Genomic DNA, 17,625 nt, shown 5'->3' with positions numbered 1-17,625 from the left:
GACCTAGTACCTTATCGTTGAGCTAGAAAGTCGAGGAAAGGCTGCCACCTCCTAAAGAACCCTTGTACCGGCCCCCTCAGGGCGAACTTAGCCGCCATGTTCTTAATCTCGTCCATTCATTTGGCCTGTCCAAGTACTCTGAAGCCTCCTTGCATCCTCCTCACAACTTCATTCCTACCCAGTTTGGTGTCATTCTCAAATTTGGATATATTACAATTGTCTCTACATCCAAATCATTGATGCAGAATTTGAAAAGCTATGGACCTAGCACGGAACTTAGCAGAACCCCACTAATAATAGCCTGCCATCCTGAGAATGATCTGTTTATTCCTAGTCTCTGATTCCTGTCTGATCGTCAATTCTCAATCCATACTATTATGTTTCCCCCAATCCCATGCGCTTCAATTTTAATTACTAACCTCCTGTGCAACCATCATAATAATAATATTTATTAGTGTCACAAGTAGGCTTACATTAACACTGCAATTAAGTTACTGTGAAAATTCTCTATTCGCCACACTCTGGCACCTGTTCGGGTACACTGGGGGGGAATTACGAATGTCCAATTCACCTAACAAGCAAGTCTTTCAGGACTTGTGTGAGAAAAGCGGAGCACCCGGAGGAAACTCATGCAGACACGGGGAGAATGTGCCGACTCCGCACAGACAGTGACCCAAGCTGGGAATCGAAACCGGATCCATGGTGCTGTGAAGAAACAATGCTAACCACTGTGCTACCGTGCCGCCCATAAATGTCCCATGAAATCAAACCCATTTCTCCCTCACCAACCTTTGAGCCACACATTTACCTCTAATCATATTGATCCTGTGCCAATTAGCTTGTGGCTCAGGTAGCAACCCAGGGATTATTATCTTTTTAGTTCTACTTTTTCATTTTGCCCCTAGCTGCTAATATTCCTTCAGCAAAACCTCTCTTGTACCTACAACGTTGTTACTTACGTGGACCACAACAACTAGATCTTTTAAAAAAAAAAAATTTAGAATACCCAATTAATTTTTTTCAATTAAGAGGTAATTTAGCGTGGCCAATTCACCTACCCTGCACATCTTTTGGGTTGTGCAGGTGAAACACTCGCAAACATGGAGAGAATGTGCAAACCCCACGCCGACAGTGACCCAGAGCCGGGTCCTTGGCTGGGACCTGGGACCTCGGTGCCGTGAGGCAGCAATGCTAACCACTGCATCACTGTGCTACCCAAACAACTGGATCTTTACCCTCCCACTCCAAGTTCCTCTGCAGCCCAGATGATATACCCCAAAACTAAGCACCAGGGAAAGCAACACAAGCTTTGGGACTCTCTATCCTGGTCACAGAGAACAGAGTGTCTATGCGCCTAAATATACTATTCCTATTTGCTCCCCCCCCCCCCCCCCCCCCAACCCCAACTTGAAAGGCTCCCTGTACCATGATGCTGTGGCCAGTTTCCTCGTTCTCCCTCCGGCCCCATCCCTGTCCACACGGGACAAGAATCTCAAACCTGTTGGACAAGGCTCCTGCAACCCTACCTCCTAGATTCCTCTACCTGCCTCACTTGAAGCCACACCCTTTCTGACCACTGACCAAATTAAAGTTAGTTCGTCTAAGGGGTGTGACTGCCTTCTGAAACGCAGTTTCCAGGTACCTCTCCCCCTCCCTGATGTGTTGCAGCGTCCGAAGCTCAGAATCCAATTCATCAACTCTAAGCCGGAGTTTCTCAAGCAATCAACACTTACGATAGATTTAATCACTGGGAACCACAATGGAGTCCACCAGCTCCCACATCATGAAGGAACAACACATCACCTGGCCTTGCATCTCTATTTTATTTAATTAGATTTAATTTGTGTTTTTTTTATTTAAGCTAATTTTAGTCTTTCCAATCTGTAAAATATTTCTCTCTTTACCTTTAATCTGAAAGCAATTTAGAATAGGTCATGCAAATTAGCGGTTACTTACAGCCAATGAACATATCATTTTCCTCTGACGTCACTCTGGATTGTTTTTCAAACTCAGCCTGCTGCCAGAGTATAGGTGTCCCTCCCAGGTCCTACTCTTTTAAAATCTCCGCTCCTACTCTTGGCTCCCTCCCATTTTAAGTCTTCGCCCTGATCTCAGCTCCCGCTCTTTTTAAATCTTACAAAAACCTTCTGAAAATCCAAATGCACCACATCCAGTGGTTCTCCTTTATGTTAGCAAAAACATGCTTTAAAAATCCCAAGCTTGTCAAACATGATTTCCATTTCATAAATTCATGTTGACTCTGGCCATTCCTTTCTAAATGTCCAGTTAGCATATCCCTAAAAATAGATTCTAACATTTTCCCTACTACTGATGGCAAATTAACAGGCCTGTTGTGCTCCAATCTCCCTCTTCCTCCCTTAAAGAGTGGGATTGCATTTGCTACTTCCTGTCTGCAGGAGCCTTTCCATTTGAAAGTTAATTACCAATGCATCCGCCGATTCTTGAACCACCTCCTTCAAACTCTGGGATGAAGCTCATCTGGCCAAGGGGATTTATCAACCATCAGTCCAGTTAACCTTTCAAGCAGTACCCCTTTACTCGTATTAATTTCTTTTAGTTCCTCAGTTTTGACAAGCCCCTTGGTTGCCTAGCATTTCTGGGAGATTTTATAGTATCATCTTCTGTGGGGACAAATGCAAAGAAACTTTTCTCCACTAGAAATTCTCCTGTAATGGGCCACATTCGTCCTTGCTAATTTTTTCCTTTTCATTTAGAAACTTTTACAGTCCCCATTTGTTTCTCACTTGTTTGCATTCATATTCTTTTTTCCCTTTATTAATCTGGTTAACAAGATGTAACATGTGGAGTGCCACAGAGATCATTACTGGGATCTCAACTATTTACAATCCATATTCAATGACATGAACAAATGCATGGTTGCTGAATTTGCTGATGAAATAAAGATAGGTAGGAGAGCAAGTTGTGAAGAAGACCTAAGGAGTCTGAAAAGTGATACAGATGGATTAAGTGGACTTAAATTAAGAGAGATTGCAAAACTTTATGGTATAGGGGGATCTGGGTGTCCAGGCACATTTGAAAAAAATATTTTTAATGAGATGTGGGCATTGCTGGCTAGGCCAGCATTTGTTGCCCATCCCTAATTGCCCTTGAGAAGGTGGTGGTGAACTGCCTGCTTGAACCGTTGCAGTCCATGTGGTGCAGGTACACACCCACTGTGCTATTAGAGAGAGAGAGTTCTCAGATTTTGTCCCGCGAGCAGTGAAGGAACGGCAACATATTTCCAAGTCAGGATGATGAGTGACTTGGAGGGAAACTTCCAAGTGAATGTGTTTCCATGTATTACTGCCCTTGTCCTTCTAGATGGTAATGATCGTGGGCTGTCTAAGGAGCCTTGGTGAGTTCCTTCAGTGCATCTTGTAGATGGTACATCCTGCTGCTACTGTGCGTCAATGGTGGAGGGAGTGAATGAATGTGGAAGAGGTGTCAATCAGGTGGGCTGCTTTGTCCTGGATGGTGTCGAGCTTCTTGAGTGTTGTTGGATCTGCAAGTGGTGAGTATTCCATTACATTCATGACTTGTGCCTTTTAGATGGTGGACAGGCTTTGGGGAGTCAGAAGGTGAGCTACTTGCTGCAGAATTCCTTGCCTCTGAACTGCTCTTCCGGCCACAGTATTTATATGGCTACTCCAGTTCAGTTTCTTGTCAATGGTAACCCCCCCCCCCAGAATGTTGATTGTGGGGGATTCAGTGATGGTAATGCCATTGAATGTCATGGGGCGATGGTTTGATTCTCTCTTATTGGAGATGGTCATTGCTTGGCACTTGTGTGGAGCGATTGTTACTTGCCACGTATCAGCCCAAGCCTGGATATTGGTCAGTTCTTGCTGCATTTGCACGGTGACTGCTTCAGTGACTCTGGAGTTGCGAATGGTGCTGAACATTGTGCAGTCATCAGCAAAATCCCAATATCTGACCTTCTCTTGGAAGAAAGGTCATTGATAAAGCAGCTGAAGATGGTTGGGCCTAGAACATTACCTGAGGAACTCCTGCAGTGATGTCCTTGGACTGAGATGACTAACCTCCAACAACCACAACCATCTTCCATTGGAGAGTTTTCCCTCTGATTCTCATTGACTCCAGCTTTGCTAGGGCTCTTTGTTGCCATATTCGATCAAATGCTGCCTAGATGTCGAGGGCAGTCACTCTCGCCTCACCTCTAAAGTTCAGCTCTTTTGTCCATGTTTGAACCAAGGCTGTAATGAGGTCCAGAGCTAAGTGACCAGCCTGGTGGAACCCTAGAGCTTCAGTGATCAGGTTATAATGTGCTGCTTGATAGCACAGTTGATGACCCCTTCCATCATTTTGCTGATGATTGAGAGTGGACTGATAGGGTGGTAATTGACTGGGTTGGATATGTCCTGTTTCTGGTGTACAGGACACACCTGCAATTTTCCACATTGCCGGGTAGATGCCAGTATTGTAGCTGTGCTGGAACAGCTTGGCTAGGGCGCGGCATGTTCTGGAGCACAAGTCTTCAGTACTATTGCTAGAACGTTGTCAGGGCTTATAGCCTTTGCGGTATCCAGTGTCTTCAGCCATTTCTTGATATCATGTGGAGTGATCGAATTGGTTAAAGATTGGCGTCCTAGTTGCTGGGGACCTCTAGAGGAGACCGAGATAGATTATCTACCTGGAACCTCTGGCTGAAGATTATTGTAGATGTGCTGGGCTCCTCCATCATTGAGGATGGGGATATTGGTGGAGCATCCTCCTCCAGTGAGATGTTTAATTGTCCACTACCATTCACGATTGAATGTGGCAGGACTACAGAGTTTAGATTTGGTCTGTTGGTTGTGGGATAGCTTAGCTCTGGTAATCACTTGCTGATTATGTTGTTTGGCATGCAAGTAGTCCTGTGCTGTAGCTTCACCAGACTGATACGTATTTTTTTGGTATGCCTGGTGCTGCTCCTGTCATGCTCTTCTACACTCTTCAGTGAACCAGGGTTTATCCTCTCGCTTGGTGGTAATGGTAGAGTGGGGATATTCCAAGCCAAGAGGTTACCTGCTGCTGCTGATGTCCCACAGCGCCTCATGGATGCCCAGTCTTGAATTGCAAGATCTGTTCTGAATCTATCCCATTTTGCATGATGATAGTCAAATAACATGATTGGGGGTATCCATAATGCGAAGATGGGACTTTGTCGCCTGTATCCTATATCCTACCAATACCGTCATGGACAGATGCATCTGTGGCAGGCAGATTGGTGAAGATGAAGTCTAGTATGTTTTACCCTCTTGTTGGTTCCCTCACCACCTGTCACAGACCCAGTCCAGCCGTTATGTCCTTTAGGACACGGCCAGCTCGGTCAGTAGTGGCGCTATCAGGGCACTATTGGTGATGGACACTAAACATCCCTACCTATGAGGTTCCCTTGCCCATGTTTGACCTGAAGCCATAGACGTCGACCTTGAGGTCTCCCAGGGCAATTCCCTCCTGACTGTGGTAGTGGTGTCGGTACGGTATGATGCGTGATTGGATTGGATTGGATTTGTTTATTGTCTCGTGTACCGAGGTACAGTGAAAAGTATTTTTCTGCAAGCAGCTCAACAGATCATTCAGTACATGGGAAGAAAAGGGAATTGAACAGAATTCAAGAAAATACATGAGAATACATAATAGGGCAACACAAGATATACAATGTAACTACATAAGCATTGGCATCGGATGAAGCAGACAGGGTGTAGTGTTAATGAGGACAGTCCATAAAAGGGTCATTTAGGAGTCTGGTGACAGTGGGGAAGAAGCTGTTTTTGAGTCTGTTCGTCCGTGTTCTCAGACTTCTGAATCTCCTGCCCGATGGAAGAAGTTGGAAAAGTGAGTAAGCCGGGTGGGAGGGATCCTTGATTATGCTGCCTGCTTTCCCCCAGCAGCGGGAGGTGTAGATGGAATCAATGGATGGGAGGCAGGTTTGTGTGATGGACTGGGCGGTATTCACGACTCTCTGAAGTTCCTTGCGGTCCTGGGCCGAGCAGTTGCCATACCAGGCTGTGATGCAGCCCGAGAGGATGCTCTCTATAGTGCATCTGTAAAAGTTGGTAAGGGTTAATGTGGACATGCCAAATTTCCTTAGTTTCCTGAGGAAGTAAAGGCGCTGTTGTGCTTTCTTGGTGATAGCGTCGACATGAGTGGACCAGGATAGATTTTTGGTGATGTGCACCCCTAGGAATTTGAAACTGCTCACCATCTCTACCTCGGCTCCGTTGATGCTGACAGGGGTGTGTACAGTACTATGCTTCCTGAAGTCGATGACCAGCTCTTTAGTTTTGCTGGCATTAAGGGAGAGATTGTTGTCGTTACACCACTCCACTAAGTTCTCTATCTCCCTCCTGTATTCAGACTCGTCGTTGTTCGAGATCCGGCCCACTATGGTCGTATCGTCAGCAAACTTGTAGATGGAGTTGGAACCAAGTTTTGCCATGCAGTCGTGTGTGTACAGGGAGTAGAGTAGGGGGCTAAGTACGCAGCCTTGCGGGGCACCGGTGTTGAGGACTATTGTGGAGGAGGTGTTGGTGTTCATTCTTACCGACTGTGGTCTGTTGGTCAGAAAGTCAAGGATCCAGTTGCAGAGTGGAGAGCCAAGTCCTAGGTTTTGGAGCTTTGATATGAGCTTGGCTGGGATTATGGTGTTGAAGGCGGAGCTGTAGTCAATAAATAAGAGTCTGATGTAGGAGTCCTTGTTTTCGAGATGCTCTAGGGATGAGTGTAGGGCCAGGGAAATGGCGTCTGATGTGGACCGGTTGCGACGGTATGCGAATTGAAGTGGGTCAAGGCGTTCCGGGAGTATGGAGGTGATGCGCTTCATGATCAGCCTCTCAAAGCACTTCATTACAACTGACGTCAGGGCCACCGGGCGGTAGTCATTGAGGCACGTTGCCTGGTTCTTCTTTTGTACCGGTATGATGGTGGTCTTCTTGAAGCAGGTGGGGACCTCGGAGTGGAGTAGGGATAGGTTAAAGATGTCTGTGAAAACCTCTGCCAGCTTGTCCGCGCAGGTTCTGAGTGCACGACCAGGGATCCCGTCCGGGCCCATCGCCTTCCGTGGGTTCACTTTCAGGAAGGCCGATCTGACTTCGGAAACTGTGATGGTGGGTATGGGTGAATTATGGGTTGCTGGGGCACTCGATAGCGGGTTGTTGGTTACCTGCTCAAACCGAGCATAGAATGCGTTAAGTTCATCGGGGAGGGGTGCACTGCTGCCAGAGATACTGCTCGGCTTCGCTTTGTAGCCCGTTATGTTGCTTAGTCCTTGCCACAACCGCCGAGAGTCTGTCTGTGACTCTAGCATAGTTTGATATTCTCTCTTGGCATCTCGGATGGCTTTGCGGAGGTCGTACCTGGATTTCTTGTATAGGACAGGGTCGTCTGCCTTGAACGCCTCAGATCTGTCCTTCAGTAGGGAGTCAATCTCGCGGCTGAGCCATGGTTTCCGGTTGGGGAACGTACGTACTGCTTTCTTTGGCACGCAGTCGTCCACATATTTTCTGATGAAGTCTGTGACGGTGGTGACATACTCATTTAAGTTAATCGCTGAGTTCTTAAATATGGACCAGTCCACTGTCTCCAAGCAGTCACGTAAGAGCTCTTCTGTCTCCTCAGACCAGCACTGCACAACCTCGACATGAGTATGACTATGTCAAGCTGTTGCTTGACTACTCTGAGAGACAGCTCTCCACAAGCTCCCAGATGTTAGTAAGGAGGACTATGGTTCACAGAGCTGGGTTTCCAGTGCCTGGGTTGATGCCGGGTGGTCTGTCCAGTTTCTTTCCTTTTAGACTTTGTAGCAGCTTTGGTACAACTGAGTGCCTTGCTAGGCCATTTCCGAGATCATTTAAGAGGATCTGGAGTCACATATAGGCCAGACCAGGTGAGGACTGCAGATTTCCTTCCCTAAAGAACATTAGTGAACCAGCTGGGTTTTTTTTATGACAATTGACATTAGTTTCATGGTCATCATTAGATTTTTAATTCCAGATTTATTTTATTGGATTCAATTTCCATCATCTACCATGGCGGGATTCGAACCTGCATCCCCAGAGTATTACTCTTGAGTCTCTAGATCACAGTCCAGTGACAATACCACTGTGCCACCACCTCCACTTCATGAATCACAAAAAGCTAATATGCAGTTACAGCAAGTTTGGGCGGCAAGGTAGCACACTAGTTAGCACTGTTGCTTCACAGCTCCAGGGTCCCAGGTTCAATTCCCGGCTTTGGTCACTGTCTGTGCGGAGTCTGTACATTCTCCCTGTGTCTGCGTGGGTTTCCTGCGGGTGCTCCGGTTTCCTCCCACGAGTCCCGAAAGACGTGCTTGTTAGGTGAATTGGACAGTCTGAATTCTCCCTCTTGTGTACCCAAACAGGCGCCGGGGTGTGATGACTTGGGGCTTTTCACAGTAACTTCATTGCAGTGTAAGGCTACTTGTGACAATAACCATTATTATTATGTGACTACGAAGGCAAATAGAATGTTGTCCTTTAATGCAAAGAGAAGGTAATGTAAAAATAGGAAAGTTTTGCTACAGTTATACATATAGATCATATAGAGTTCTGGTCTTCTTGCTTAAGAAAGAACTGCATTTGGAGCAGTGCAGAAAAGGTTCACTCAACTGATTCCTGAGATGAAGGGGTTGCCTTTTGAGGAAAATTTAGACAGGTTCTTTATCCGTTGGAGTTTAGAAGAATAAGAGGTGATCTTCTGGAAACATGTAAGATCCTGAGGGGTCTAAACATGATGGATGAGAACTATGGGACACAATTTACAAATAAGCGGTTTCCCATTAAAGACTAAGATAGAGTGTCATCAGTCTGGAATCCTGTCCTCAAAGAGCATTGGGGACATGGTCATCAAATATTTTTAAGGTTGAGTTAGATAGACTCTTGACTGACGAAGGGTATAGGAGTAGACAGGAAGTGAGAGGCCTCGATCAGATCAGCTGCGATCTTGCCAAATGGCAGAACAGGCTTGTGAGGCCGAATGACCTGCTGCCGCACCTAATTCATAGGTTCATATGTCCTGAGGAGAGCACATTATATGTTATATTTTATGGGAAATTGATTATTTGGAACATGTCTTGATAAAGTAAGTCAATAACTCAAACATCTATTTCAATCTCTTTTCCAGTGTTTGGAGGAGAAACTGCAGAAATCCAATGAGAACCCATTCCAGGCTTCTGCTGAACACCAGATGTTTGCTCAATTTCTTTTCGTTTTGCACCACGTTGCTGGGAACAAATAGCAAATTTCCTGAGTAATAGAGAAGATTCTCTGTTGGTGTAATGTTGAACTTACAGCACAGGCTCTAATCTTACCAAATATGTTAACTTTGTTACACTCCTTTGAATTTCTGTTTTGTGAGAAAATTGAATAAAATGATGCAAAGCCATTCCCGTCTAAAAAGGGTCTACTGAAGTGAGTGTGTGAATAGGGGAGGTGATGGTATTTATGCTTTAACTTAAGTTGAAGGATATGAATTAACAAGTGTATCAAATTGGTTGACCGTCATTATCATCAAGGTTCTTGCATGAAGAATGGGGCTTATGTAAGGTACTGATGCCCATTAAACTGTACCTCAATAAGATTCAACCCTTACATGCATAGAGGGTAATAGTGGGTTGAGGTCGAAGGTGTGGGAGAATGTGACAAAATACCTTTAGTTATATGTGTAGATCATTTATATGCATGCATTTATGTATTAATCATAGTCCATTGTAACAGGAGGAAATGATAACAGTAGGAACATTGTTCCATAGATACAAGCATATGTTATATTCTTTGCCTTTCCCCCAAGATAGCCAGATGTAGCATTGACAAAGAATATACAAATAAGAAGATTGAATCAAAACTAATTTATTATTACACTACTAAACTAAAATGAAGTTCACACACTCCATTGAGTTATAGATAATAAACTAATGATACTGAATCTGTACTACAGCATTCAATATTCTATCTAACTATTAAACTACACTATGACTTGACCTTGTGCTATATATCTATTCAACTTTCACTCTGCTCTCTCCATGTTCTCCTCAGCTTCTCCCAGAATTCCTAGAGATGCTGTCTTATAGAGTGAATTAGTAACGCCCCCTAGTGTTTGATTTACACACAGATTGAAATATTAACCCTTCATTATACAGACAATATACATATCATTACAGTATACAGTGTCATTTTACAGTAGTTAACATTTCAATAAGCCAAATGGCTATTGGTCAGAAACACTAATTCATTCATCACCCTCCCGAATTCAACTTTCTACATGGAGTACTTGAGGTTAAGAGCATGGATACATTTAAAGGGAAGTTAGATGAACCAATGAAAAAATGCTAGAAGGATATATTGATGGGGTTAGATGAAGAAGAGTGAGACTCATGGTCATAAACCTGTTGCGCTAAAAAGTCTGCTTCTATGTCGTAAATATTCTAACTTAATCATTTTGGTTATAGTTTTTTTTTAGTTATTACTGAAATGCTGATTAGTTAACTGCTTTTTGTTAGTTTTCTTGAATCAACATTATTTTTAAGCAGTCAAGTTTGTTGCAGTTTTGGAGCTTGAGCTAAATAGGACTAATGTTTACCTACACAGTGCAACAGTCGTCAGTTTTTTTCACTATTCAGAGAAACCCAGTTTGCACAAATCTGTTGCTCATACAAAACATTAAATTTGGATCTCACAGTGGTCCTGGTCTTGGAATTGTGCACTTTTCCTTCCTTCCTTGGCTGCAATAAATGTTCCCCAAGTAATAGTGTTCTGGTGGGGGGAGTGAGTGCATGAGTATTAATATTTCTAGCCAATTGTGATTTGTCTTATTGGAGTGTGAGAAACTGTAAAGTGACACTATATACCAGCATTTATGGGACAATTGTTACACTGTTATGACTTGTTTCCATTCTGACTACTTTCTGTTACAGTGGCTTATTAATAAATACAAATTGGGTGGCACAATGGCACAGTAGTTAGCACTGTTGTCTCACAGCGCCGAGGACCCAGATTCGATCCCAGCCCCAGGTTTGCACATTCTCCCCATGTCTGCATGGGTGTCACCCCCACAACCCAAAGATGTGCAGGGTAGGTGGATTGGATATGCTATAATTACTTTTTATTGGAAAAATTAAAATAAATTAAAGTAATAAATACCAATTTTCACAGAGAATAGAAGAGGGGTGGAGCTAATTAAGGACCAAAAGGGGGGTCTATGCATGGAAGCAGAGGGCGTAGCTGGAAAATTAATTTTCACCTGCCTTTACCAAGGAGAAAGATGCTGCCAAAATCCTAATGAAAGTGGAGGGACTGGATGGCAAAATATTGATAAAACAGGCTTTGGAAAGGCCGGTTGTGCTTAAAGTTGATAAGGCATCAGGGTCAAATTGGATATATGCAAAGGTGCTGAAGGAAGTAAGGGTGCAATTGTGGAGGTTTTAATGATAATCAGATTCTCCTGAGACATGGGGGTTGGTACAAGAGGACTTGAAATTGAAAATATTACACCTTCATTCAGAAAAGGATGCAAGGATAAAGCCACAACTACAGAATGTCAGTTTAACATCAGTAGTGGGAAAGCTTTTGGAAGTAATAGTCCAGAACAAATTTGACAAGTCACTTGGAGATTGTCAATTAAATGTGGAAAACAAACACAGATTTGTTCAACCGCATTTGTGTTTGTCTAACTTGATTGAGCTTTTGATGAGGTAACTCAGAGGGTTGATGAGGGTAAATGCGATTGACATGAGTATTGCCAACTTCAACAAAGGCTACAGTCCATGGAACGAAGGAGGTTGAGGGGCGACCAGATAGAGGTCTACAAAATTATGAGGGGCATAGACAGAGTGGATAGTAGAGACTTTTTCCCAGGGTAGAGGGGTCAATTACTAGGGGGCATAGGTTTAAGGTGCGAGGGGCAAGGTTTAGAGGAGATATAAGAAGCAAGTTTTTTACACAGGGTAGTGGGTGCCTGGAACTCGCTACCAGAGGAGGTGGTGGAAGCAGGGACGATAGTGACGTTTAAGGGGCATCTTGACAAATACAGGCCGAAGAGCCTGTTCCTGTGCCGTACTTTTCTTTGTTAAAAGTAATAATGACAGTACGGATAGGAATTTCTCTTAGACAAAGAAAACAGAGTAGTGAGGAACAGTTTTTTTTGGACTGGAAGAATATACCATGGAGTTCCCCAGGGTTGGTGCCAGGACCACTGCTTTTCTTGATATATTAATGACTTTGACTTTGGTGTGTACGGCAGTTTCAGACTTCAAGAGGACACAAACCTGCTGGTTATTTGGCAGATGTAATTTAACACCGAGAAATGTGAAATCTTATATTTTGGGAGGAAGAATGAGGAACGGTACAAAACAAAGATTAATTCTAAAAGGCAGTTTTAGAACAAAGATCCAGGAGTGTATTTGCAAAAATCATTGAAGGTGGCGGAGCAGGTTGAGAAAGTGGTTTAAAAGATGTACAGAATTCTGTGCTTCATAAATGGGGGCATGGGACTAAATTCCTATCTTCAGTTTGTGAAGTCTGAGTTGGGCTATTTTCAAATGTTGTGTTCGCAACTTCAAAAAGTCAGCCCATTCACCCAAAACTTTGGTGTCTCAGATTTGGGTTCAGACTGGATTTGGGGCTGATGCCTTCTGATAAAAGTCTGAGGTGGAAACAGATAAAGCACTTTTAATGGCTGTGATGGTTTTATGAGCTTGCAAGAGGGGCATTTTTTATTCAAAGAGATTTTGAATATCTTTTGACAGTTTGGTGAGCATTTCTAAGACATGCCAGTGTGGCTGATTGGTTTTGTCCCTTGTGGATATCAGAAGATTGCTTCATAGCTCAGTAGAGCAGAGGGGGAGAAGCCCGAGCTATTATTCTGGGGACACCGGTTCAATTAATTAATAAATCTAGAATTGAATCTTTTATCAATTGTCATTAAAACCTTTCTGCTTCACTCATTCCCTTTAGAAAAAGTCTACATGTAACTCCAGATCTACAGCAATGTGGTTGACTCCTCAGAGCATTTAAACTTGTCAAAAGGTTCCTGGCTCCATGGTAGGCTTCTTCCAAGGTTCACAAAATGACTTGCCTGGTGTAGTTCTCAGAATTCATGAGCCTTAACCAAAATAGCAACCTTCAGGAAAATTGTATTTGGTGAAAGCCTTTAAATAATAACTGGATGTGATGTTACTTTGTTAGTGTTGCGTTGCACCCTGCTGCTTTTCCCAGCTTGGGGAAAATGGTGGACAGGAGAAATAACCAGAAGAGTATAAAATTGTAGCTCCACACAGTTAATTTGATCCTCCCAACAAATGTTTCCTCAGAGTCGGGAGAGTAATAATCAGTCCATGGAGTATGAAAACAAGGAGTTTGTGCTGAACCTTTATAAAACACTGGCTTGACCACAACTGGAATATTGAACTGTGGACACCACACTGATCTGAGGACTTTAGGGAGGGTGCAGTAATAATGTACAAGTATAGTACACTTGCAGGGATAAGGATCTTCAGTTGCATTGATAGAGAGGAGAAACTGAAGTGGTTGTTTAGTTCTTGGAGAGATCGTTGAGATGAGGTTTAATAGATATATTCAAACTCATGAGAGAGCTAGAGACTTTGGAGAGAAACTGTTTTGTTGGCAGGGGAATCAAAAACCAGAGAATATCATAGAATTTACAGTGCAGAAGGAGGCCATTCGGCCCATCGAGTCTGCACCGGCTCTTGGAAAGAGCACCCTACCCAAGGTCAACACCTCCACCCTATCCCCATAACCCAGCAACCCCACCCAACACTAAGGGCAATTTTGGACTCTAAGGGACAATTTATCATGGCCAATCCACCTAACCTGCACATCTTTGGACTGTGGGAGGAAACCGGAGCACCCGGAGGAAACCCACGCACACACTGGGAGGATGTGCAGACTCCGCGCAGACAGTGACCCAAGCCGGAAATCGAACCTGGGACTCTGGAGCTGTGAAGCAATTGTGCTATCCACAATGCTACCGTGCTGCCCCTTCAAATAAAGGCGATAGGCAAAAGAACATGAGGGGAAACTTCTACGCAGCGAGTGGTTAGGATCTGGAATGCGTTCCCTGAAGGTGGTGGAAGCAGATTCAATCATGGTTTTGAAAAGGGAATTGGACAACCAGCTGAGGCGAAGAATGTGCAAGGCTAAGGGTAAAAGGCAAGGCAGTGGGACCAGCTGAGTTTGCTCTTGAAAGAATTGGCACAGGCACAATTGGATGAATGACATCTGTGCTGTAACCATTCTATGATTTCCTTTGGAAAGCCATTTCAGATGTAAAACTGACATCAATTTGCGAAAGCATACTCCAAACTCTTATCATTTATTTGTCGAGGTGTTTTCTAATTTTGCTCTTGAAAGGTGTGACTCTAATTTTTAGACAATACCCCCTAATCCTGGGTTCTGCAATTTATACACTCAACAAAATTATTTTACTTCATCCATCGTAGGTATGGTCAGTTTTTAAGGAAAGTACCCAGCAAACTCTTCAATTCAAAAAGTTTTTAGTGGGCTTTTTATGAGACTGAATTTATTGTTACATCTTTGCAATGAGTTCATAGGCACTTCGGAAAACAGCCTTTGTTCATAATTTGCATGTCTGCAGGCAACATTGAGTAGATCTCATGGGCTTTTCCTACCAGCTGGTCATGCATTCGGACAATCCATGACTGCCTGCCACTTCCAACTGATTTGTCAGCTTCTCAAAGGCTGTGAAGGTTTCCACATCACGCTCTCCAAATTGGGGTGCTAGTCAGGAATACTTAAATAAATTAAAATTTGTTTCTGAACTAGGGTTAGTTGAATTACCAGGTGTCTCCACTGGCTAATGGCAAACTTTCCCTAGCTGCTTTAAGCTCCCTCAGTTCCCAAATCTTTTTCTCCAGCTGAAAGGTTCACTTTTTCTTTTTGCGTGACTTTCATGTTCCTCTTTTCTTGCCTGAAACTCGAACTCCAGGTTCTGTATCTTCTGGCTGTCCCAATCCTGGGGTGAGGACAAATTGCTCATCCAGCAGCTTTAATACCTCTGGGTACTGTGCTTGCTTTGTGATGTACATTAAGTTCGGCCTGCTTAGCTACTGCTTTTAGCAGTTCTATCGTTATGGACATTAATTTGGCCTGTTAGGTCCTGTTGCACGAATGCTTGAAGTCCACCATCTTACTTTCTATTCGTAGTCACAAAACTTACTGCTTTAATTCCTTTTTTTTAAAAATAATTTTTATTGAAAAATTTTGGATTTATACAACAACAGATCATAATAAAATACCAAAAATAACAATAATATTAGCAATCACAAACATTTGCCCCACCTCCATGAACAACACAGCATTTTAACAACAATGCAAATTAACACAATATTAAGTTACATAATAGAAACTACAACAAGGAACACCCCCCCCCCCCCCCCCCCCCCCGGCTTGCTGCTGTTATTGACCAAGATACCTATCTTTGAGCCAGGAAGTCCAGAAAAGGCTGCCATCGTTTATAGAACCCTTTGTATTGATCCTCTCAGGGCAAATTTGACCCTTTCCAATTTTATAAATCCCACCATGTCACTGATCCAGGTCTCCACACTTGGGGCCTCGCATCCTTCCACTGTAGCAGAATCCTTCGTCGGGCTACTAGGGACGCAAAGGCCAGGACACCGGCCTCTTTCACCACCTGCACTCCCGGCTCTACTGCAACTCCAAAAATCGCGAGTCCCCACCCTGGTTTGACCCTGGATCCAACCACCCTCGACACCGTCCCCGCCACCCCCTTCCAGAATTCTTCCAGTGCTGGGCATGCCCAGAACATATGGGCGTGGTTCGCTGGACTCCCCGAACATCTGGTGCACCTGTCATCACCCCCAAAGAACCTACTCACCCTAGTCCCGGACATGTGGGCTTGGTGCAGCACCTTAAATTGGATGAGACGAAGCCTCGCACATGAGGAGGAAGAGTTGACTCTCTCCAAGGCATCCGCCCAAGTTCCGTCCTCTATCTGCTCCCAGAGTTCCTCCTCCCATTTAGCCTTCAGCTCCTCCACTGATGACTCCTCCACCTCCTGCATTACCTTATATATGTCAGACACCTTCCCCTCTCCGACCCACACCCCCGAAAGCACTCTGTCCATCGTCCCCCGCGAGGGCAGCAAAGGAAATCCCTCTACCTGTCGCCTCACAAACGCCTTTACCTGCAAGTATCTGAACATGTTCTCTTGGGGAAGCCCAAATGTATCTTCCAGTTCCCCCAGGCCCGCAAAGCTCCCGCCAATAAACAGGTCCCTCAATTTACTGATGCCCACCCTTTGCCACCCCCTAAATCCCCCATCCCTGTTCCCTGGGATGAACCGATGATTGCCACCCAGTGGAGCCTCCATCGAGCCCCCTGTTTTCCCCCTATGCCGTCTTCACTGTCCCCAGATTCTTAGGGTCGCCGCCACCACCGGGCTCGTGGTAAACCTCTTGGGGGAGAGCGGCAACGGCGCCGTTACCATGGCACCCAGGCTCGTACCTCTACATGACACCATCTCCATTCTTTTCCAGGCCGCCCCTCCCCCCTCCATCACCCATTTACGCACCATTGACACATTGGCCGCCCAATAGTACCCCAAAAGGTTGGGCAGCGCCAGCCTGCCTCTATCCCTCCCTCGCTCCAGGAACACCCTCTTCACTCTCGGAGTCCCATGTGCCCACACAAAGCTCAAAATACTGCTAGTCACTCTCCGAAAGAAGGCCCTGGGGATAAAGATGGGCAGGCATTGAAAGAGGAACAAGAACCTCTGAAGCACCGTCATTTTGACAGACTGCACCCTCCCCTCCAACGACAATGGCAGCATACCCCAAGTCTTGAACTCCTCCTCCATCTGATCTACAAGTCTGGTGAAATTATGTTTGTGATATGCCCCCCAGTCCTTGGCCACCTGCACCCCCAGGTACCTAAAACTCTCCCCTGCCCGCCTAAGCGGGAGCCTACCAATTCCTCCTGGTCTCCAGGGTGCACCACAAACACCTCACTCTTGCCTAAATTTAGTTTATAACCTGAAAAGGTCCCAAACTCAGCTAGCAGCTCCATCACCCCCGGCATCCCTCCCACCGGGTCCGCCACATACAGTAACAGGTCATCGGCATACAACGACACCCTATGTTCCTCCCCACCTTGCACCAAACCTCTCCACCTCTCTGAATCCCTCAATGCCATCGCCAGCGGCTCGATTGCCAATGCAAACAACAAGGGGGACAGGGGGCAACCCTGCCTGGTCCCTCAGTAAAGCCGGATGTACTCCGACCTCCTCCCATTCGTGGCCACACACACCATAGGGGCCTCATATAGCAGCCTTACCCATCTAATGAACCCTTCACCAAATCCAAACCTCCCCAACACCTCCCATAAGTACCCCCACTCCACTCTATCGAAGACCTTCTCCGCATCCAGCGCCACCACTATCTCTGCCTCCCTCTCAATCGCCGGCATCGTGATGACATTCAACAATCTCCGCACATTCGTGTTCAGCTGCCTTCCCTTCACAAACCTGTCTGGTCCTCGTGCACAACCCCTGGCACACAGTCCTCTATCCTGGTGGCCAGGATTTTTGCCA

The 17,625-nt window shown here is 45.0% G+C and overlaps 1 protein-coding gene across 1 annotated transcript in view; it reads left to right on the top strand.

The window, feature by feature from the left end:
• Positions 1–9,426, top strand: part of rbm44 (RNA binding motif protein 44) — a 220,970-nt gene extending 211,544 nt beyond the window's left edge. The window contains exon 17 of the mRNA XM_038787013.1: positions 9,166–9,426. The gene's annotated coding sequence lies outside the window, so the exon portion shown is untranslated. The remainder of the gene's footprint in view (positions 1–9,165) is intronic.
• Positions 9,427–17,625: the final 8,199 nt, after the last annotated feature.

This window comes from Scyliorhinus canicula, chromosome 2 (assembly GCF_902713615.1).
Source record: "Scyliorhinus canicula chromosome 2, sScyCan1.1, whole genome shotgun sequence".
In the NCBI taxonomy this organism is placed as follows: Eukaryota; Metazoa; Chordata; class Chondrichthyes; order Carcharhiniformes; family Scyliorhinidae; genus Scyliorhinus; species Scyliorhinus canicula.
Note: the sequence above shows the minus strand (reverse complement) of the source record. Positions and strands in the feature narration are given on the sequence as shown.